This window comes from Rutidosis leptorrhynchoides, chromosome 8, assembly GCF_046630445.1.
Source record: "Rutidosis leptorrhynchoides isolate AG116_Rl617_1_P2 chromosome 8, CSIRO_AGI_Rlap_v1, whole genome shotgun sequence".
In the NCBI taxonomy this organism is placed as follows: domain Eukaryota; kingdom Viridiplantae; phylum Streptophyta; class Magnoliopsida; order Asterales; family Asteraceae; genus Rutidosis; species Rutidosis leptorrhynchoides.
In genome coordinates, this window is record NC_092340.1 from 124,201,567 (window position 1) to 124,225,122 (window position 23,556).

Genomic DNA, 23,556 nt, shown 5'->3' on the forward strand with positions numbered 1-23,556 from the left:
CGGGTGGAGTTCCCCAAATGACTACCTCTGGTGTTGCACCAGCTGAGGGGGAGGGACCTCCGCGCAAGCAAGCTGTGAAAAGGAAGAAGCTTGCTACCTCAACTAGTACAGCCACCGTCTCACATACTGGTAAAGCAGTAGTTGTATTAGAATATAGTGCTCTCTAATAATAAAGATCAGCCCTAGTCTTATATACTGACTACCCACTTCTAGTATTGGAATCCGTTGCTTAACTATTTCTTGGTAACAGGCAAATCCAAATGAGCTAAAGCTGGCTCCAAGCAAACCACGGGAGGGATTGCCCCAGTCTCAACTGCTGCTTCTGAAAAGAAAGATGCTATGGAACCTGGTGCGTCTCTAGACCAAACAGCAGAAATCTCTAACTTTATTAAAAATATTTTAACTGCTGACTTGAAAAATGAAAGTGGAGTTAAAGGCACAACCTTAGCTCCCAAGGTGACTGGTTTTAAAACTAGTGTTAAGAAGAGTAGCAACCCATACTCTTCTAACCAGGCACTTCCACATTTTTCAATATTATACTTCATGAAATATCCTCTGTTGACAGTACAACCAGCAGAGAACATAACTGACCCCCAAAGCAGACTTGAGCTGGCTCCTCATCGTGCTGAGTCAGCTCAGGATACTGCACAACCCAATTGTTACTTGGATCATGATAAGAGTCACACTCCTACATCATTACCAGCCAGAACTCTTACATTATCTGGGTCAACATGTGTTACCAATGAGTCAGTAGAGTCACAGCTGCACTTACAGACACCTAACTCTGTCTCAATTGAAGAGCTGACTAAATTACCAGTCTGTCCCCAAAGACCAACAACAGATGCAATTATTGAGTCAAATTTATTTGGTCTACAGTTGTTAACATAAAATGTTCTCTTGTTTCAGTTCTTAGCAAGGTAGATGAACAGGCAGAGGGGAGCAAGAAAAGGATGTTATTGTTTCTACTGATGAGCTCTCTGTTTCTGCTACTGGTGTTGGTGCTACTGATTTGTCTACTGGTGGTACTGATACTAGTGCTGTTGCTTCTACTGCTGCTGGCTCTACTAGAGACATTGTGGATGCTGGGTCCACTGATCTTACTATTAATGAGGAGCAAGCTACTGTTGATATCTCTCCTACTCCTCCTACTGTCTCCGCTATTGCTACTTCAACCACTGATTCTGAAGTGGTTGATGAGATGATAATGGAACCTTCTCCTGCACTTGAAAAGGTTATTGATAATATTGTTAAGGAGGTTCTTGATTTTGATGTTGCTGGCACTACCATTGTTACTCCTCCCACTGCTTCTACTGAGGAAATTACTACAGGTGGTGACCAGGGTGATGTGGTGCTTACTGATGAGATTATCGCAGCAAATGATGGCTATTCTGCACATGTCACTGGTTCTACGGAACTTACTTTGGATGATGGTACCTCCACTGCTATCACTACTGATTCTTCTCAGGCTACTGCTTCTGCTGAGAAGAAACCATATGTGTGCCAGGTACCAGATCCTGATGAAGTTGTACCTAACTTCATTTATAGGGGAGCATCTATCACTCCCAGAGTTGCCTTGCTGGTGGATCAGCTGACTATTGATCCTCAAAGTGCCTTAGTGTCAGCCAGCAGATTACCTAGAGAAGAGCTGGTTGAACTACTGTCTCAGCTTGATCGACCAGCAAGAGAAGAAGTATATGAGAGGCTGGCCACTCTACAAAAAGTTAATGAGCAGCCATACTACCACTACTTTGGTATGGCTCCAGCTACTTCTCCATGGCCTGGTACTTGGAGGCCTCTCAAGTTCATCATAGATCCTGTCACTAAGAAGTGTGTGATGCAGAATGTCCCTGATTCGCCAGTACCTTCTGATTCTTCAGATTCTTCCTCATCATCTTCTTCATCTGATGGTGATGCTGATAAAGGTGCTGGTAAGGGCGAGCCAGTCACTCATGATAATGTGACTAGTTCCAAAGACACACTAGTGGATCTCACTGATGATGCGGATAATGATGCTGACAAGGATACCAGTGGTTCTAAGCCTTCGGGTGAAGGTAAAAATGATGGTGATCATGGTGATGAGTCAGATTCTGACCTTCCACCTACACCACCCCACAGAGGTAATCCTTTTGTCGCTGCTAGTGATCTCCCCTCAACCAGTAGTTTCGATCCTACTGAGGTGGCTGCCATTTCCACACTGGCTGTTTATCGTACAGTAGCCAGAATCACACCAGATCTACAAAGAACCATCCGCACTACTCTTGTTGATCGAATGACTAAAGCCATATGCAGAGCTGGGGATGTTACAACTTTCACTATTGAAGCCCAGCTCAAACTAGTATGTGCTTTTGCTGATCTTGCGATGGATGCCATTGTCCAACACCATGAAAAAGAGGAGGACCTAAAAAGGAGAATCATCTCTCACAATGAATACGTCTTCAAGCTGAACTTGATGCTGCTAATAGAAGGATTCTCTTTCTAAATGAGGAGAATAGGGTTTTAGAAGAGAGATTGGATTCGCAGAAACATCAAATGGCCACAATGGTTCCTGCCTCTGCTTATGTTCAAATGGTGGAGACTATGCAACGAATGGCTGCCCTACAAGCTGATGTTAGGGCCACTGTTGAACAAATGGCCATGGGTGTTGCAAGGAATGAAGTCAGAACTTCAAACCTATGTCTCAAGCAATATGGCGTAGATCCTAGTGCCCATCTATCTCCTGCTGATGCTGACTTAAACTACTTTGCCAATTCAGTTCCTGAATCAGATAGTGACCTTGATGCACAGGTCTCCCCTGCTCATCCTTCTGCCCCTGCTGATGACAAAAAGTGGGAGAAGAAGTCTAAAAAGAGAAAACAATCTGAGGGGATCATGAGCATGAAAAGGCTCCAAAACAGCAAAGGAGGGATGGTGATGATGGTGGTGATGGTACTGGTCAAGGGTCTGGCACTAAGCCCAGCAACGCTCATACTGAAGCAGGTGTCCAGGCAGCTGGTGAATCTCAACCCAGTGTGTCTGCCACATCTGTGGATGATATTGGTTCTGGCAGTAAGCCCATTGATGTGTCTGAACTGGCTTTAGCTGAATCTTTTGCTGTCTCTCAAACTATTGAACGAAAAATGAAAAGAAAACTAGAGAGGCATCAGAAGAGATAACAGGAACTATATGCTGCTTTCAACGCTAAATTTGAGGCATTTGCTGCTCTGAAACGACACAAAATTGAGCATGGCCGATCCCTCGATCCTGAAAAGCCTGAAATTCATGATGAACTTCTCAGCATTGCTGAACACAAAAGGGCTGCTTTGAAAAGAAATGCTAAGTTCATGGTGAAATATGATAGAAAGAAAGCAAAGTTATATGATGAGCGAGCAGACAGAATTAAGAAGATAACTCCTGAAGAGATGAAAGATTACCTAGCTTCTACTGAGTCAGGAGGGGTTAGAGGTGATGTTTTCATGAAATAGATAGATGCAATGTTAGAAACCAGCCAATCCTCTCGACTAGCATCTTCTGCTCAGCCAACTGCACATCAACAGCCAACAGACATCATCAACCTTGATGAGGATGAATCAGCTGAGGGGGAGCACTTAGCAATTGTTCCCTATCTGCCTCCACAAGAACCAGTATCAACACAAGAACCATCAGCTGAACCCATGCCAATCGATAAACAAAGGGTAAAATATGCTCCTAGGGACAACCAGCCCCTAAGGAAAGGACCCTTATTTGAGGCAGCTGATGAAGATACTGCGGCAGTTGTGCCAGCTGATACTAATTAGTCAGCTGGTACCGAAGACACAGCAAGGAGTGCTGTGATTGAAGACCCAGCCAGTAGTGTGCTGCTGGGTGTAACAAGTGTTAAAGACCCAGCTAAGGTGGCTGAGCTGGGTGCTAAACAAAATGCTGATACTGTTGATCCTGCTGATTTTACAGTCTGGGGCAGAGGAGATCATCTATTTGTTCAATCACCTATCTCTGCCCGGACTCTTGTTTATTTTAACAGGACACAGGATGAACGTATTGATCAGTACTCAGTAAGTTCTTCTGGCATAGCAGAACCAATCATGTACCCTCCATCTTCAACAAAACATCATGATAAACACACAACTTGGGAAGATGATTCAGTTGCACGAGGTGAGCCAGATCTAAGAAGGATGAATCCAGATGAAAGAGAGGCTTACAGGCTAGAGATCACTGTACCTGAATTGCTTGAGCAAAGATAAGCAGCTATTTCTGAAAGGATACACCAAGTTAGATTGCTGCATCATCCACTTAATCAGCCATTCTATATCACTGCCTTGACTTATGGCATTGAAATTGGTGTGTATCTAAATAACAGTGGTCAAAGGCTACATACTGATGAAGAGAAAGCTCAATTTCATGAGGCTCGGCAACTGGATATGGATCTAAGGAAATATCGTGATGCCCTTAAAACTGTTGAGGGCAGGAAGATGATTGAAACAACTAAATCCCTGAACATCACTGCCAATGACTATCTTTTGGGTCTACAAGTTTAAAGGCAAAGAAGGGAGGATGCTGATGCTGAAATTGCTGAGAGGCTAAGGCTTCAGGAAGAAGAAGCTAAGTTGGCTGCTGATAGAAAGCAAGAGGCTGAGTCCCTAAAGTTAGCCAAAGCTATTGTTAAAGAACAGGACAAGGCATTCGATAAACTGGAAGCTGCTGAGAAAGCACCTACTGATGCTCCTATAGAAACTGAACGTACAATAGAATTATCTAATCATTACTATAAGAGCAGATATGGTGATGTGCTAACAAGAAGATCAAATCAAAGCAAGATCATCAAGGTGCACAAAGGCACAAAAAGGGCTTTCTCTGTCAGCAGAGAAGGTAATGTTCAGGAAAGAATTGACTACACTGATCTGAAAACCTTAGGGTTCAGTGAATGGATGGAGATACTGCAGTACTTTATTGGCAAAGGTAAAAGTGGTATCAAAAATACACTGAAACCCGAACTTCAAGAGATCTTCAACAAAGCAGTAAAGTATGGGAATGCACCAGTACTGAATGTAGAAGAAGTTCTTTCTCAAAAGCCTAAAGGTAAGAAATCTACTGTGAAGGCCCACACAGAAGAGATCCCATCATTCTACCTTCTCAGATTCTAGTATTCGACCCTGCTGAAGTGCCTTACTTGTTTCTTGAAGCCTGGGCAGCCCTCAAAGTTAAAGAAGAAGAGCTATCTGAAGATGAACAAGATAAAGACAAAGATAAAGACAGATAGCCTTCTAGTGCTCAATTTGTATCTTTTGATTATTTCATATTTCATTATGATGTTTTATAATTATTGTATATACTCTGTTGTAATGAAAATGAAATGAGTTTATCTTCAAAATCATATCAAGTTATAAGATATAGATAACTCAGCAAAAGATCCCAAAAGAAACTTAAAAGGGACAAATTTACTGCCTATTTTTATTAGGCCCCTTAGTGTTGGCTTTAGTGTTTTCTCTTAATGTCATAGGTTTTGTCATCATCAAATAGGGGAGATTGTTGAGTCCCCAAAATAATTAAGGAATTAATTATGACAAAACTGTAATTTATTTGAACTAAAATGTTATGTGCAGTCAGCACAAGTTTGTTTATGTATAAACAGCAGATATTGCTGTGTCAAGTGTTTAGTTTGCTGCTTAGTCTACCAGCACAAGGTAGACAATGTTCTTCAATTAGCACAGGATGTATACTCAGCAATTCAATAATATCAAATGACTCAGCAATGAAGAACTAGCATAGCTAAAATGCAGCTTACTACACAAGAAAACTATGCTCCATTACAAGCATAGTAGTTTTTTTAGTGGTCTATATCAATTGTACTATTCAACAGAAGTCAAAGACAAAGTTGAACAGGAAAGGACACGCGTCGGCGACTGACAAGTGACCTTACAAGACCACGTGGGAATGCAGAAGTTTAACACATGTGCAGACATGTGCTATACTTTGTCAATGCCTAGGGAACACAATATTCTATTTGTTTAAATAAATAGTGGTGCCAAACCGAATTGGGGTGTTCCTGCAAATAGCTACCAAAGAGGAAAGAAGAGAGCACGCTCTCTGATGCAGTTGTCCCCACAAGTACAGAAATCCTATGTACCAGTGGACCAAGGTTGGAGAACTCGGATCTCGGGAAGATCTCGTTTGGACTTTTTAGGGAGATCTCGGCATCTCGGAATAATCTCGGGAAGATCTCGGACGTTGACTTTATAGTTATTTTAATAAAAATATACATAAAAACATAAATATATACATATTTATATACGTTTTTACTAGATTTTACAAAAATATCCGAGAAATGTGTGAGAAAATCTCAGAAATTACGAATTTTACAAGAAAATCTTACAAATTAGCAAGAAAATCTGAGAAATCGCGACTTTGACTAAGTTTGACCCGGTTAACCTAGAAATCTCGGGAGATGAACATCTCGTCTCGGTAGCCTTCTAAAAACGAGATCTCGGGGGAGATCTCGGGGAGATCTCGAGAGATTTACAACACTGCAGTGGACAATGGAACAATTACACGGATAAAAGGACTACTATAAATTGTTGTATCCACTATTGTAATAACTAGTGGTGTGGGTTTTATTATTTAGAGTCCAAAACGTGTAATAGCTTTAAGTTTATCCTCATAGCTATAATCTAGGTAAATCTGTATCAACTAACTATCATTCCGCCAAGGATAGTTGTAATTCTTTGTGATTTTATCAATAAAGAATAACCGTTGAAAATTATCACTGACTCTATTTAATTTACTTGCTTGAATACTAAATTGTGTTTAACTATTAAGTTAATTAAAGAGAAATTGTATTCTTCCCCCCTCTACAATACTCCTGTTGTTAATCAAGGGACCAATAGTAATTTTTTTTTTTAAGGCAAACTCACACACCCACGTAATGCTAACACGAATATATACACCACGAAATGTCTTAAGCATGACTCGAACCCTCAACCTCAAGGTTGTAAGGGTGACCTCGATACCGCCAAGCCATTAGCTCTTTAGTAATGATATAAGTAATAATAGTGCGATAATTGTGAATAATATTTATAAAGAACATTAAAATTAGACACATAAAGTAAATGAGTATGAATTGTGACAAATTATAAACGAAAGAATTACACCAAGTTTGCTAGTAGGTAAACTTTTGATTCAACAAATACACATAAAAAATTTTAAGGGTGAGGACGTGATTGCTCACAAATGGTTAATGTTGTAAGCCTTTTGAAGTATGCATAATTTGACAATAATGCTAGTGCGAATTGTGTTTTTGTCAGCAATAGTGATAAAGATTCAGCAATATGAAAGGTATGTTCAATTTTTCTTATAGTCAAATTAAGCCAAGTGTGAGTACATAAACTCAAAATAAAATATAATCAGTAGTTTTAATTCAAAATAAAATATAATCAGTAGTCTTATACCAATACTCGTTTTGTACCCACATTATAATCACATTAACTTTGATGGAAAACTTTACTCTGGCTGGAGAAATATCCTTAATATGGGCAACATCAATACTTAATGTAATCAGAATCAATTATTATTATTTTCTTTTTGTCATATTCCTGTAAAAAAAAGGCAAATTGTCCAAAAAGGTAACATAATTTACCAAATTTGACAATCAAGGTAACCCCCAAAAAAGATGCCTGAAAAGGATTCCAATTTAATTTTTGCGCAAGAAAAGGATTGTGTGTTTAAAATTTTTAACATTGAGGTAATATCCAATGAAAAAAAAATATATCTAAAATCGCGAATTACTTCAAACTGAAATTTGGAACAGATTCGTAGTGCTTCGATTAGCATTTGTTGTGAAGCAAGTTCATCCAAAACATCACGAAATACAACGAATCGAGATGAACAAGTTGTCACGACCCTACTTTTTCCGTTATCTTTTTCCGTTAATTATTTAACGACCGTTAACTGTTAGTGTGCCACGTCATTTCTATAACCTATATTATTATTTTTGTAATAATATATATATAATAATTATTATGTGTTATGTGAATATATGTATTCATATTTTAATTTATACGTTTCTACGTCTCGCGGATTTCCATCCGGCGAATCTTTTCGGTTTTTTTAAACCAACGGTCGAGCTTTCGGGATTTTTAAATCCTAAATATTTTAAATATGATATTTTAAGGTCATATTATTATTAGGTGTATTTATATTTATTTTTCGTCGCGCGTTTGTTATCCTTCCGGATTTTTAATCGCGTAAGCGTGTTTTCGCGTTTCGGGATTCGTTCGGGCTTTCGGGCCATAAGGAATTCTTCATTTAACAAATTTGGGCTAGTGGGGCCCACCCCACACACCCCATTCGGCCGAACCAAAGGGGAGGGGAGTACCCCCTTTGTTTTTCATTTTCCTCATTCATTTTCATTTTATCACTTTGCATTCTTAAACCTAAAAATCTATTTTTGCTCTCTCCTCTCTCCCTCTCCCTTTTAGGCCGTCGCCACCACCACCATACATCACCATCTTCACCACTTTTTATTGCTTGGATCATCAAATCGTTTATACAATCGTGTTCCTCTCTCCGTTCTCTACACATCCATATTCTTTGATTCTCGATTTGGGTATAAACCCTAACCCTAGAACTTTTCTTATTTATTTATATTTCTGTATTTTGAGTTTATATTATTAGTATGATGTATATTAGTTGTTGTAATGTTGTTTGGATGCGTAGAATTACTCGTTTGCATATGTTTTCGGTTTGTAAAATTTGGACAGCAGTTTGATTCGTGTTTTCTGACTTTGTAACTGATATAAAGGTTAAAATAAAGTATATAAATGAGTTCCTCTCATCAAGACATTAATTTTAGACTCCGGATTCATGTCGTTTCGATTCCCGGGGCCCTAGATATACTTAATTTGGTTTTTGTTAAAGATTGAAAGGTGTTCTTGGCATGAACAAGGTTGGGTCCGACTTTGTGACCATCCTTGGTGTCTTTAGGGTGTGTCATTTGGTTAGGACTGATGGTGGGACGAATTTTCATGTTCGGGTCACTTAAATCCGAGCCACGGTTCACCCGTTGTGCCCGAATTACTGTTTTGAGTAAATTGATTTCCCAAATGTTGTCATGGCTGATATCCACGACCTAGGGACTGTTCTTGGAGTGTTCTTGAGTTCATAATTGTGTCGGGTGGTTTGAGTAGGTGAATTTGCATATGTGGCTTGCCCGAAACCGACACCCGGGGCTCAAGATACGACCCGATGAACTTTTAAACTTAAAACTTATGGTTAATTATTAAACTTATGTTAAAATTAATGGATTTCAACATTAATTAATTACTTATGATAAAAGAAGTAATTATTATTATTTAAAACTTATGATATAAATATTTATTATATCATTTAATTATTAATTATGATTTAATTAACATTTTAATTAAACTTATGATTAATAATACTTTTATTATTAAAGGAAAATACTTATGATAAGTATTAAATTTGTTTTTGAAAAATTATTAAAAGACTTATAATAAATATTAAATAATTATTTAATTATTATAAGACTTAATTATTATTTAATTATGATTTAATTATTAAATACTTATGATTTAATAATTTTAATTAGAAACTTATGATATGATTAATAATTCATTATTAATTAATAATACTTATGATATGATTTAAAATTTATTATAAATTAATAATATTTATATTAGGATTGATATTTAATTAATTAATTAAATACTTATGTTATACTAATTATAACATTTCAACTTATATTAACTTTAATAATTCATTTTATTTAATTAAACTTATGTTAAGACATTATTATACACTTTTGACTTTAAATAACATTATAACCTATGTTATTATTATAACTTACACTTTTCAAATTAATGTTGACTATGTTTGACCAAGGTTGACTTTTGAGTTGACTTTCGGTTGACTTTGACTTTCAGTTGACTTCTGTTGACTTTCTAAATAAGGAAACTTTCCTAACTTCAAAACTTTCTAAAAATAGAACTTTCTAAATTTGGAAACTTTCCAAAAATAGAAACTTTCCTAAAATAGAAAACTTTCCAAAAATGGAAACCTGCTAAAAATAGAAACTTTCTAAAAATAGAAAGTGTGTGTCCTTATGCTGTTCCAATCAAACCGATGCTTGCTGAGTAATGTTCTATGCCTACTTGCAATAGCTATCATACTAAGACTTGGCCTAAGTTAGTTATTTATTTCGACCTGCTTTATTTATAGGTCGGCGTTGTGATCTTTCTTGATCACTTTATTTTACTTGCTGTTCGCTTGTTTGTGAGATTTCTTCAGTTGCTATTTAAGGTGAGTTATAGTCCCGTTTTTACATACTTTTCAAAGTATATTTTTGGGATGTGATTACATGCAGATTTTTATTTACGTTCAGACACAAGTAACAGTTAAATTTAATTATTCATTGTGAGTTGGACAAAAATATTCCCTAGTCTGGTAACTGTAATCATTAGTTTCTACCGGTGAACGCGAATCCTACGGATAGATCTATCGGGTTTGACAACCCCATTTCGAGCTAGTCGCGCTAGCAATTTATAATCGGAATGTTTAGTACTTCGTAATTTGTTGTAGATACACTGTCCAAGTGTATATTTTTATTGTGTTTGGCAAGGGTAAATAAATGGTTAAGTGGTTACCAGGTGGCTCATTGATAATGGAATAATGTTTAATGTTTTCTAACATTTTTAAATCTTGTGGTCTAAAGTTTACTTATTTATTTAAACCTATAATTCACTCAACCTTTGTGTTGACAGTTTACTTGCATGTTTTCACAGGTACTTGAGTTATTTGATGCTTCCGCTGTCGTTAGAAGAGTCTGCATGCATTTGGGCAGATTATATGAAACTATTTATGAAACTTAAGTTTGCATTCTATTTTGGATAATTTAAATTGTGGGTTTGTTGGCAATGTTTTGCGTCAACTTTTGGTTCATTACCATGTTGGGTTGTTTTAAACTACATATTTTGGGTTTGTTTCCTTTCTGGGCAACATTTTGAAATAAAAGAATGCAACTTTGTTTATTTAATTCATTTAAGTCCGATCAAGCTATGGGACCAATTGACGGATCCGTTAAGTGTTTTGACGGGGTCGTCACATGTGGTATCAGAGCTCTGGTTGTAGGGAACTAGGCGGTCTTAATGTGGTCAACCCGTGGTTATTAGGGTGCATTAGAGTCTAGTCTACAGCCCGACCTTTTTGCTATAGCATTATTATGCATTTCATTTCGTATAAGTTATATTATTAGCTTTCATATCTTTTTAGTATGTGGTTTGCGGTTTTGCTGTTTGCAGATGTCGACTTCGAGCGATAACTCTATTGCTGCTCCTGCTCCACCGTCTCCTGCTAGACGTCGTGCTAATCAACCAGAGATCGATGATCCTGTTCATTACTATTTTTCTACCATTACTCATATGAACCGGGCTTATAATGAGGTGACACGTATTAACGCCCTTAGTGATTGTTTGCGCACCTTGCCACATAATGAAGTTATGGACGAGATCCGTGCTGACATGGGTAACTTTATCACTTTCAAGCATAGGGTTGAGGATGCGAACCGCAAGCGTGATCGAGAAGTTAATGCTAAGTTCGAGGCTCTCGAGAGCACTGTTCGTGTGTTGAAGGAAGAGTTGGATGTTGTGAAAGGGAAGTTGCGTAAGTATGAGGATCCTGCTGAGACTCATGCTGGACCAGCTTATCACACCCGCTCTAAGCGAATGTGATGTGATTATTCATATTGATTATCTATTTCATCAGACTTAATGTCCTTTTTATACATACATTTTGGGTTATGTACGGCGTTTTGCCGAGGATTTTATTAAGATTTTGTTATGGGATATTTTTCATTATGTATGGAAGGTTATTCTTATGACATCTATTATCATTATCATGTTTTATTTCTGATGTTGTGGCTCTTGGCATGTTATATTATGCGTAATATATGTTCATGTATGTTAGGTGCTATGTATGTTGTATGATGTTATCATAAAATATGTATGCATGTGATGGTTATTTCTATAACAATCATAACTGTCATGTTATTACTCATAGTGTTAGTTGACTAATATCTTAATGGTTAGTCTTTTCGTGTTTTGATCTATTCCTTTATGACACTAGTATTATTCTTGGTACTAACGGATGTGTTATTCTATTTTGAAGATCATGCCTCCAAGAGAGTCCACTGAAGCGCGTATGCAACGCCTGATCAATGAAGGAATTGCTGCTGCTATGGCAGCAAATGCTAATGTTAACGCCAATGTGAACAACAACGTGGGATGCTCCCACAAAACTTTTATGGCTGGTCGACCCCAAGAATTCAGTGGTACGGAAGGACCAATAGGGCTTACTCGTTGGTTCGAGAAAATCGAATCTATTTTCAGGGTCAGTCGGGTCCGTGAAGAGGACAAAGTTAGTTTCGCTAGTTGCACTCTCAAGGATAGTGCCTTGACATGGTGGAACAATCTGGTTAGTAGTTTGGGAAGCTTAAGAAGCTAGAGGTTGAGCTCAAGAATTTGAAAATGCATGGCACCGAGTTAGATGCCTATGAACGAAGGTTTTTCGAGTTAACTTTGCTGTGTCCTAGGGTTTATGCGGATGAGGACCGCAAAATTGAGGCTTACATTAATGGTTTGTCTGAGAAGATTGAATACGGGGTTGAGTCCAGTGAACCCCAGACTATTGAGGCAGCTATGTCTATGGCCCACAAACTTAATGACAAGGTGTTGAGAAGAAGCATGACTACAGTTGTTGAAAGTAGTGAGGAGGTTGTCAAGAAGGCTGATAATGGGAAACGAAAGTGGGATAACAACCGCAGTCAAAACCAAAATCAGCAGAAGAAACAGGATACCTCAGGTGCTAACAACAGAAATCAGCGTGTGTGTCCTCGTTGCTATAAAGTTCATGATGGTTACTGCACAGTTACTTGTAAGAGGTGCTCTAAGCAAGGGCACATTGCTAAAGATTGTACAGTGCTTTTGCTGGGGTCTGCTACTCCCGCGACTGGTGGTAATAATAATAATGTTGGTAATAGAGGTGGTAACGGTAACGGTAATGGGAAATCGAATAATGGAGGTAATCCAAGGGTTTGTTATGAGTGTGGGAAGCCGGGGCATTTCCGAGATGCTTGTCCCAACAAGAAGACTGCAGAGACTGCACGCGGCCGAGCGTTCAACATTAATGCTAAGGATGCGGAGGAAGATCCTAAGCTTATTACTGGTACATTCTCAGTCAACGATTTATCAGTTTATGTGTTATTTGATTCAGGGGCTGATTTAAGTTTCGTGTCGAGTAAATTAAGTCCGAGAATCAAAACGCCGTTAACTCTCTTAGACAATACTTATGTTGTTGAAGTAGCTAATGGTAAGGAACTTACTGCTAAGACTGTACATCGTAAGTGTAACATTAATCTGGGTGGTAGGGATTTCGAGATAGATTTGATACCAATTGAACTTGGTAGTTTCGATGTTGTTATTGGTATGGATTGGTTGTCTGCAAACCGTGCTGAGATCGTGTGTTATGATAAGGCTATTCGTATTACTGATGTGATTGGAGAGCCACTGATGGTCTTTGGAGATAAGAAATGCACACAGTTAAACCTTATTAGCTGTATGAAAGTTCGAAAACATCTCCGCAAAGGCTGTCATGCTATCCTTGCTCATGTTGTTGATCCTAGTAAGGAAGTAAAGAACGTTGATGACGTTCATATTGTTAGGGATTTTCCCGAGGTGTTTCCCGATGACTTACCTGGCCTTCCGCCGCAACGCGCGGTAGAATTTCAGATTGATCTTGTTCCCGGTGCTGCTCCTGTAGCACGTGCTCCTTATCGTCTTGCGCCTTCTGAACTTCAAGAATTGTCAAGTCAACTCCGTGAGTTGTTAGACAAAGGTTTTATTCGTCCTAGTTCGTCCCCTTGGGGAGCTCCTGTTCTGTTTGTTAAGAAGAAGGATGGTTCTTTTCGTTTATGCATTGATTATCGTGAACTGAATAAGCTCACTGTTAAAATCGTTATCCTCTTCCGAGAATTGATGATCTGTTCGATCAACTTCAGGGTTCTTCTGTTTATTCAAAAATTGATCTTCGTTCTGGCTATCATCAGTTGCGTGTTAAAGAATCTGATGTTTCAAAAACTGCTTTTCGCACCCGTTACGGTCACTTTGAATTTCTTGTTATGCCGTTCGGATTGACAAATGCACCTGCTGTGTTCATGGACCTCATGAACCGTGTGTGTGGACCCTATCTGGACAAGTTCGTTATTGTTTTCATCGACGACATCCTTATCTATTCTAAGAGTGATGAAGAGCACGAAGAACACTTGAGGTTAGTGCTTGATTTGTTAAAGGAAGAAGAGTTGTACGCTAAGTTCTCTAAGTGTGCTTTTTGGTTAAGAGAAGTTCAGTTCCTTGGTCACATTGTTAGCAAACAAGGAATACAAGTTGATCCTGCTAAAATTGAGGCGATTGAAAAGTGGGAAACTCCGAAAACTCCTACTCAAATTCGTCAGTTCTTAGGATTGGCAGGTTACTATCGAAGGTTCATCCAGGATTTCTCTCGTATAGCGAAACCTCTGACTGCTTTAATGCATAAGGGGAAAAAGTATGAGTGGAAGGATGAACAGGAGAATGCTTTTCAGATTTTGAAGAAGAAGTTGACTACCGCTCCGATATTGTCCCTACCGGAGGGTAATGATGATTTTGTTGTTTATTGCGATGCATCACGACAAGGTTATGGTTGCGTTTTGATGCAACGAAAGAAGGTTATTGCGTATGCGTCAAGCCAGTTGAAGGTTCACGAACAGAACTATACAACTCATGATTTAGAGTTGGGAGCTGTTATTTTTGCACTGAAGATTTGGAGACACTATCTTTTAGGTGTTAAGAGTACTGTGTACACCGATCATAAGAGTCTTCAACATATTCTCGATCAAAAACATTTGAACATGAGACAACGAAGATGGATTGAGACGTTGAATGATTATGATTGTGACCTTTTGTATCATCCGGGTAAAGCCAATGTTGTGGCTGATGCTTTGAGTCGTAAAGAGAGGGCTGAACCACGAAGGGTTAGAGCTTTGAATATGACAGTTAGATCAAACCTCGTTAGGCAGATTCTTGAGGCACAACAAGAAGCCTTAAAGGAAGAGAATTTCGTGAAAGAGAATGTAGCCAAAGTAGCTAAGAAGTTTGAAGTACGAGCTAATGGAACTAGATACTTTGCGGGACGTCTTTGGGTTCCGAAGTTTGGAGGTCTTCGACAGTTAATTCTAGATGAAGCTCATAAGTCTAGATACTCTATTCATCCTGGTTCAGGAAAGATGTATCAGGATCTTAAGGAGTTGTATTGGTGGCATAATTTGAAGGGTGACATAGCTAAGTATGTGTCTAAGTGTTTGACCTGTTCTAAGGTCAAAGCTGAACATCAAAAACCGTCCGGATTGTTGGTACAACCAGAAATTCCCGAGTGGAAGTGGGAAGGTATCACTATGGATTTTATCACTAAGTTACCAAGAGTTTCGGGTGGTTATGATGCGATTTGGGTGATTGTAGATCGACTCACTAAGTCGGCTCACTTTTTGCCGATTAGGGAAACCGATTCCATGGAGAAACTCACCCGTTTGTATTTGAAAGAGATTGTTTCGAGGCATGGTGTTCCCGTTTCTATTATTTCCGACAGAGATAGTCGATTTGTATCGAGATTTTGGCAATCGTTGCAAGAAGCCTTGGGCACTAGATTGGATATGAGCACCGCTTATCATCCTCAAACGGATGGTCAAAGTGAGAGGACCATTCAGACATTAGAAGATATGTTGCGAGCTTGTGTGATTGATTTTGGAAATGGGTGGGATAAGTATTTGCCGTTAGCTGAGTTTTCTTATAACAACAGCTACCATGCAAGTATTAAAGCCGCACCGTTTGAAGCTTTGTACGGTAGGAAATGTAGGTCTCCTATTTGTTGGAATGAGGTTGGGGATGCTCAACTTACAGGTCCAGAGATTATTCACGAGACTACTGAGAAGATTGTGCGAATTAAAGAAAGGTTGAGAACTGCTAGAAGTCGGCAAAAGAGTTATGCCGACAAAGGAAGGAAAGATGTTGAATTTCAAGTTGGTGATCGTGTTATGTTAAAGGTTTCGCCTTGGAAGGGTGTTATTCGTTTTGGTAAAAGAGGGAAGTTAAGTCCTCGTTTCGTGGGACCGTTTGAGATCATTGAAAGAGTTGGACCGGTGGCTTATCGTTTGAAGTTGCCACAAGAACTCAGTGCTGTTCACGATGTTTTCCATATTTCGAACTTAAAGAAGTATTTGGCTGAATTTGATCAGACTATTCCTTTGGAGGAACTTCAAGTTGACAAGCAATTGCATTTTATTGAGGAGCCAGTTGAGATCATGGACCGAGAGGTTAAGACTCTTAAACAGAGCAGAATTCCTATTGTTCGGGTCTGATGGAACGCTAGACGCGGTCCCGAGTTCACTTGGGAGCGTGAAGACCAAATGAAGCAGAAGTATCCGCATTTGTTCTCAGATGCCGAGACAACCCCTGCGCCTGCTTAAATTTCGAGACGAAATTTCCGTAACGGGGAGGTACTGTCACGACCCTACTTTTTCCGTTATCTTTTTCCGTTAATTATTTAACGACCGTTAACTGTTAGTGTGCCACGTCATTTCTATAACCTATATTATTATTTTTGTAATAATATATATATAATAATTATTATGTGTTATGTGAATATATGTATTCATATTTTAATTTATACGTTTCTACGTCTCGCGGATTTCCATCCGGCGAATCTTTTCGGTTTTTTTAAACCAACGGTCGAGCTTTCGGGATTTTTAAATCATAAATATTTTAAATATGATATTTTAAGGTCATATTATTATTAGGTGTATTTATATTTATTTTTCGTCGCGCGTTTGTTATCCTTCCGGATTTTTAATCGCGTAAGCGTGTTTTCGCGTTTCGGGATTCGTTCGGGCTTTCGGGCCATAAGGAATTCTTCATTTAACAAATTTGGGCTAGTGGGGCCCACCCCACACACCCCATTCGGCCGAACCAAAGGGGAGGGGAGTACCCCCTTTGTTTTTCATTTTCCTCATTCATTTTCATTTTATCACTTTGCATTCTTAAACCTAAAAATCTATTTTTGCTCTCTCCTCTCTCCCTCTCCCTTTTAGGCCGTCGCCACCACCACCATACATCACCATCTTCACCACTTTTTATTGCTTGGATCATCAAATCGTTTATACAATCGTGTTCCTCTCTCCGTTCTCTACACATCCATATTCTTTGATTCTCGATTTGGGTATAAACCCTAACCCTAGAACTTTTCATATTTATTTATATTTCTGTATTTTGAGTTTATATTATTAGTATGATGTATATTAGTTGTTGTAATGTTGTTTGGATGCGTAGAATTACTCGTTTGCATATGTTTTCGGTTTGTAAAATTTGGACAGCAGTTTGATTCGTGTTTTCTGACTTTGTAACTGATATAAAGGTTAAAATAAAGTATATAAAAGAGTTCCTCTCATCAAGACATTAATTTTAGACTCCGGATTCATGTCGTTTCGATTCCCGGGGCCCTAGATATACTTAATTTGGTTTTTGTTAAAGATTGAAAGGTGTTCTTGGCATGAACAAGGTTGGGTCCGACTTTGTGACCATCCTTGGTGTCTTTAGGGTGTGTCATTTGGTTAGGACTGATGGTGGGACGAATTTTCATGTTCGGGTCACTTAAATCCGAGCCACGGTTCACCCGTTGTGCCCGAATTACTGTTTTGAGTAAATTGATTTCCCAAATGTTGTCATGGCTGATATCCACGACCTAGGGACTGTTCTTGGAGTGTTCTTGAGTTCATAATTGTGTCGGATGGTTTGAGTAGGTGAAGTTGCATATGTGGCTTGCCCGAAACCGACACCCGGGGCTCAAGATACGACCCGATGAACTTTTAAACTTAAAACTTATGGTTAATTATTAAACTTATGTTAAAATTAATGGATTTCAACATTAATTAATTACTTATGATAAAAGAAGTAATTATTATTATTTAAAACTTATGATATAAATATTTATTATATCATTTAATTATTAATTATGATTTAATTAACATTTTAATTAAACTTATGATTAATAATACTTTTATTATTAAAGGAAAATACTTATGATAAGTATTAAATTTGTTTTTGAAAAATTATTAAAAGACTTATAATAAATATTAAATAATTATTTAATTATTATAAGACTTAATTATTATTTAATTATGATTTAATTATTAAATACTTATGATTTAATAATTTTAATTAGAAACTTATGATATGATTAATAATTCATTATTAATTAATAATACTTATGATATGATTTAAAATTTATTATAAATTAATAATATTTATATTATGATTGATATTTAATTAATTAATTAAATACTTATGTTATACTAATTATAACATTTCAACTTATATTAACTTTAATAATTCATTTTATTTAATTAAACTTATGTTAAGACATTATTATACACTTTTGACTTTAAATAACATTATAACCTATGTTATTATTATAACTTACACTTTTCAAATTAATGTTGACTATGTTTGACCAAGGTTGACTTTTGAGTTGACTTTCGGTTGACTTTGACTTTCAGTTGACTTCTGTTGACTTTCTAAATAAGGAAACTTTCCTAACTTCAAAACTTTCTAAAAATAGAACTTTCTAAATTTGGAAACTTTCCAAAAATAGAAACTTTCCAAAAATAGAAACTTTCCAAAAATAAAACTTTCCTAAAATAGAAAACTTTCCAAAAATGGAAACCTGCTAAAAATAGAAACTTTCTAAAAATAGAAAGTGTGTGTCCTTATGCTGTTCCAATCAAACCGATGCTTGCTGAGTAATGTTCTATGCCTACTTGCAATAGCTATCATACTAAGACTTGGCCTAAGTTAGTTATTTATTTCGACCTGCTTTATTTATAGGTCGGCGTTGTGATCTTTCTTGATCACTTTACTTTACTTGCTGTTCGCTTGTTTGTGAGATTTCTTCAGTTGCTATTTAAGGTGAGTTATAGTCCCGTTTTTACATACTTTTCAAAGTATATTTTTGGGATGTGATTACATGCAGATTTTTATTTACGTTTAGACACAAGTAACAGTTAAATTTAATTATTCATTGTGAGTTGGACAAAAATATTCCCTAGTCTGGTAACTGTAATCTTTGGTTTCTACCGGTGAACGCGAATCCTACGGATAGATCTATCGGGTTTGACAACCCCATTTCGAGCTAGTCGCGCTAGCAATTTATAATCGGAATGTTTAGTACTTCGTAATTTGTTGTAGATACACTGTCCAAGTGTATATTTTTATTGTGTTTGGCAAGGGTAAATAAAGGGTTAAGTGGTTACCAGGTGGCTCATTGATAATGGAATAATGTTTAATGTTTTCTAACATTTTTAAATCTTGTGGTCTAAAGTTTACTTATTTATTTAAACCTATAATTCACTCAACCTTTGTGTTGACAGTTTACTTGCATGTTTTCACAGGTACTTGAGTTATTTGATGCTTCCGCTGTCGTTAGAAGAGTCTGCATGCATTTGGGCAGATTATATGAAACTATTTATGAAACTTAAGTTTGCATTCTATTTTGGATAATTTAAATTGTGGGTTTGTTGGCAATGTTTTGCGTCAACTTTTGGTTCATTACCATGTTGGGTTGTTTTAAACTACATATTTTGGGTTTGTTTCCTTTCTGGGCAACATTTTGAAATAAAAGAATGCAACTTTGTTTATTTAATTCATTTAAGTCCGATCAAGCTATGGGACCAACTGACGGATCCGTTAAGTGTTTTGACGGGGTCGTCACACAAGTCGTTTTGTTCAAATGACTTGTTCATCTCGATTCGTTGTTTTTCTGGCTTACACAATTTGGGGATTACCTTGATTGTCAAATTTGGTAACTTATGTTACCTTTTTAGGCCATTTGCCCTAAAAAAATCGATTAACAGTATAAAAAATTAGTATATTCATTAACTAAGAGAAATTTATTTAAATAAAAAATGTCATACCTTTATCCAGATTAAAGTCTGTATGATGATTTCATGCGCATAAAAACCTAATTTAAACTTCAACCAAGAAAATTAATCAAATGTGCAACTGTCGACAAAGCTTTTGCTACAATTCGGTTGCAATTAAGGATCGTAGGTAGATTCGTTAAGGTGTAGATTGTCGGATTCGATGTGATTGTTCTTTATATGATTTTTTATAACGGTGATTTGAATTGGACGGAATTTCAATTCGTAGGGGTTTCTCTAACTGATTTTTTTTACCGGGTTAGCAAGCTAAACACTTGCGATGGACGGAATTTGTAGAGATTTATGGTTTTTCTGCCAACCGGTTAATCATCGAACATGGTATCACTGTGAATTTGTGTACCTAATAATCAAAACCCTAATTTTAAAACGATGAAGTTGTAAATGTTATTCACGGATCAAACCAAAAAATTGCTATGAAGACTTGGATTGATAGGAAAAACACGTATGGAGGGAGAGATTTTTGATTTATCCCATGTTGTTGATCAAATGGTTCTTATGCTTTTGAAAATTGCTCCTAAACCTACTTATCAGAAAACCGCTCTTAAACTCAATTTGAGGGTAACCGGAGTAATTATTCACAGTAACCACCCATTAGAAATCTAAATGACATCATTGTCTATTTAAACGGATAGGATTTAATTAAGGGAACTAATCTAACGGTGAAGCTTTTTACATGTGAATTTTTTTAATAGCTGATGATGCTACAATAGTTTTCTAACTAGTTTTCGAACCCTCGCTTCGCGTCGGAGGTTCGGTTTTCAATGTATTTTATTGCGTTTAGTTTGTAAAATTATTTCGTGACTAACTATGATGTCGTTGAAGCGCAACTCGAGTCGAATTAAAAGGTATAACCCGTGAAAGATTTAAATGTTAGTTTAAATTAACAATATATGTGCATCTCTGCGTTTCGCTATGTAATTGTCGACTTTTAAAAATTTAACGCAAAATCAACGTCTATGAAAGTACCCCAAATATTTAGCGTTTTTTAAAAAGCGTCCGTTTTGCGTATAGTTAGTGACATTGTGTTCATAAAATTATTTCGAGTTTAACGATGATGTCGGAAAAATTTAACTCGTTGCGAGCGAGATGATATGACCCGTTGAATATTTGGGTGGAGTTTATTTAAGATTTTTTTTGAAAATGGTTATTTGACCCTTTACTCCCATGTTTGAGGGGTCGATTTGATTTTTTGAAAAAAGTGGAGGGATGCTTTGTAAGTGAAATGAAATTTAGGAAGAAAAAAGGTGAAAAGACGAAAACGTCCTAATTGCTATTCATCATTTTTGTCTAATAGATAGTATAGTAATAGTAATTAGAGATAGGAGAGATTATATGATTGTATGTTAATTCTCGCAATTTTTTAAATAATAGATTCCAATTAACTGTAGTTAACATTAGTATGTTAATTAATTCATAACCTAATTACTGAATATTATGACACATCTAGTTATATTGTCGTAAAACTAAGGTATCTCATATATAACCAAACTATTATTTGATTTTAACTAGAATTCACACAACAACCAATAATATCGTTAACAATTTAATAACTCGTGTACTAGAAAACTAACTACACAGGTGCTAATGAAAAGTGTGCCCATATGTTCGTACCATACTAGTCTGCTTGTGTCGAGTACCCGGCTACCACTCGATCTTAGCCCCTTTCAGATCAAATTCACCCGGATTAACCCAACATGTACATCGATATCAATATAATTTTTTTAACGGCGATATCGACATCGAATACTCTCATTTGTTACCCACACATGCGTTAAGAGGAAACCCAATTCGTGACAATGTTGTAAGTACCATCGAAGGTTGGGAACCTGCAGAGAACTTCCCAAATCGCATTAATGTTGGCAGTACCATTAATATCGCTCCAATTACATATATATAATTATAATTATTCGCGATATTGGTTCTTAATGTTATGTTTTCGAGAATAATTGAAGACTTTTGTTCGTGATTATAATAGAAAAATGGTTTTAAGTTCAAGAAATCTTTAGGCCATATGCAATGGTCCGTTAAAGCCCACCGCCACTTGCCGCAACCCTTTCACGACCACCACCAGCAAATCGTTGAAGGGGCCGCTAGTTGGGCCTGCAACGTGAATAACGGACGGTTTGTGGGGCCCAGTCCAGTTTTTGAATTTAAAAATTGAACCGTTGCCTTTTTTTTCCTATATATACACCATCTCATAAAACTAAAACCATATCCAATCCATTTCCACCCTCAATTTCAAACACACTTTTTTTTAAAACTTCCAAAAATGTTGACGATACCTCCGATGCTTGTTTCATTCGACGTATTTTACGGTGGTTCGTTTGATCTCGACTAATAAAAATACGATAACACACGTGGTACCAAAGTTTCGTTCGAAAATGTTGACGTGCGCGACCTGAGTGTTCAAGCCTTCCGCGACTTTTTGAAACAAAATGTTGAGTTGGAATGGTCGGACATAATGTTTTTTGAAGATGAGTGCGATCCCAATTTGGCGGCTACGTATCTTACTACCAACGAACGTTGGTACGGGATACAAGATGCCGTCGAGGAAGGTGTCAAACGGATTTCTCTTTATTTAATTTATGAAGACGTGGAATCCTTGGGTTGGCGTTACATGGAAGAACTCAACCAAGGGTGCGATGATAGTGGCCGTTACATACCCTCGCAACCTGCTTACGACACCGACGGACGTTTTTTTCGGATTCGGATTCCGAATAAAAACGTGTTTGTGTTTGTTTCCCGATTAAATTATATTATTTTAATTTAATCGTATTTTTTATGTACTCGTAGTTTAATTTTAACTTTATTGTAATCGTATTTTAATTATTTAATGTAATCATCTTTTTTATTAATTTTTCTGTAATCGGTATTTTTTTTTAGTTTATAAATGTTATTTATATTTATATTTTAAGTTGTAAATAATAATTAAAAATGGGTAAAGTGGGGTGGTGAAGTTTATGATAGTGAGGGTTTAGTGGAAGTAATATTAAAGAGTTTGTGCTGATGTGGCGGGTAAAATTTGTGTTAACATTGAGAACCATTGCATGTGGCCTTATGAGAACATTTCAGAAGATTTAAGCAAGGTTTCGGCATCAAATGATCGCAAGATAAATCAAAACAACAAAAATAAAGTGAGCTTCTGTTCCTAATGCATTTCGCGGTCGTGAGGTGTTGAAATCTGGGTGCGAAGTTTTAATTGCAAGCGCGAAATTTGAACAGAAGTCAAAGGATTCTTGAAGGTCGAGTTCGCGGTCACGAGGCTACTAGTCGCGGTCGCGGGATGCTAGATTTTTGGACTTAACGATCGCGAAGTAAAAGGTTGCGGGCGCGAGGTTGGGGTCGGTTAGCAGGTCCGAATTTCACCATATAAATACCCCACTTATACCCTAACTTTGGGCAGCTTTCTTTAACGAACTTTTGAGTTTAGTTACATATTTTTGGAGGTTTTTAAGGTTGTTTTAGAGCTTTTAACATTGAGGTTTCACTTCTAT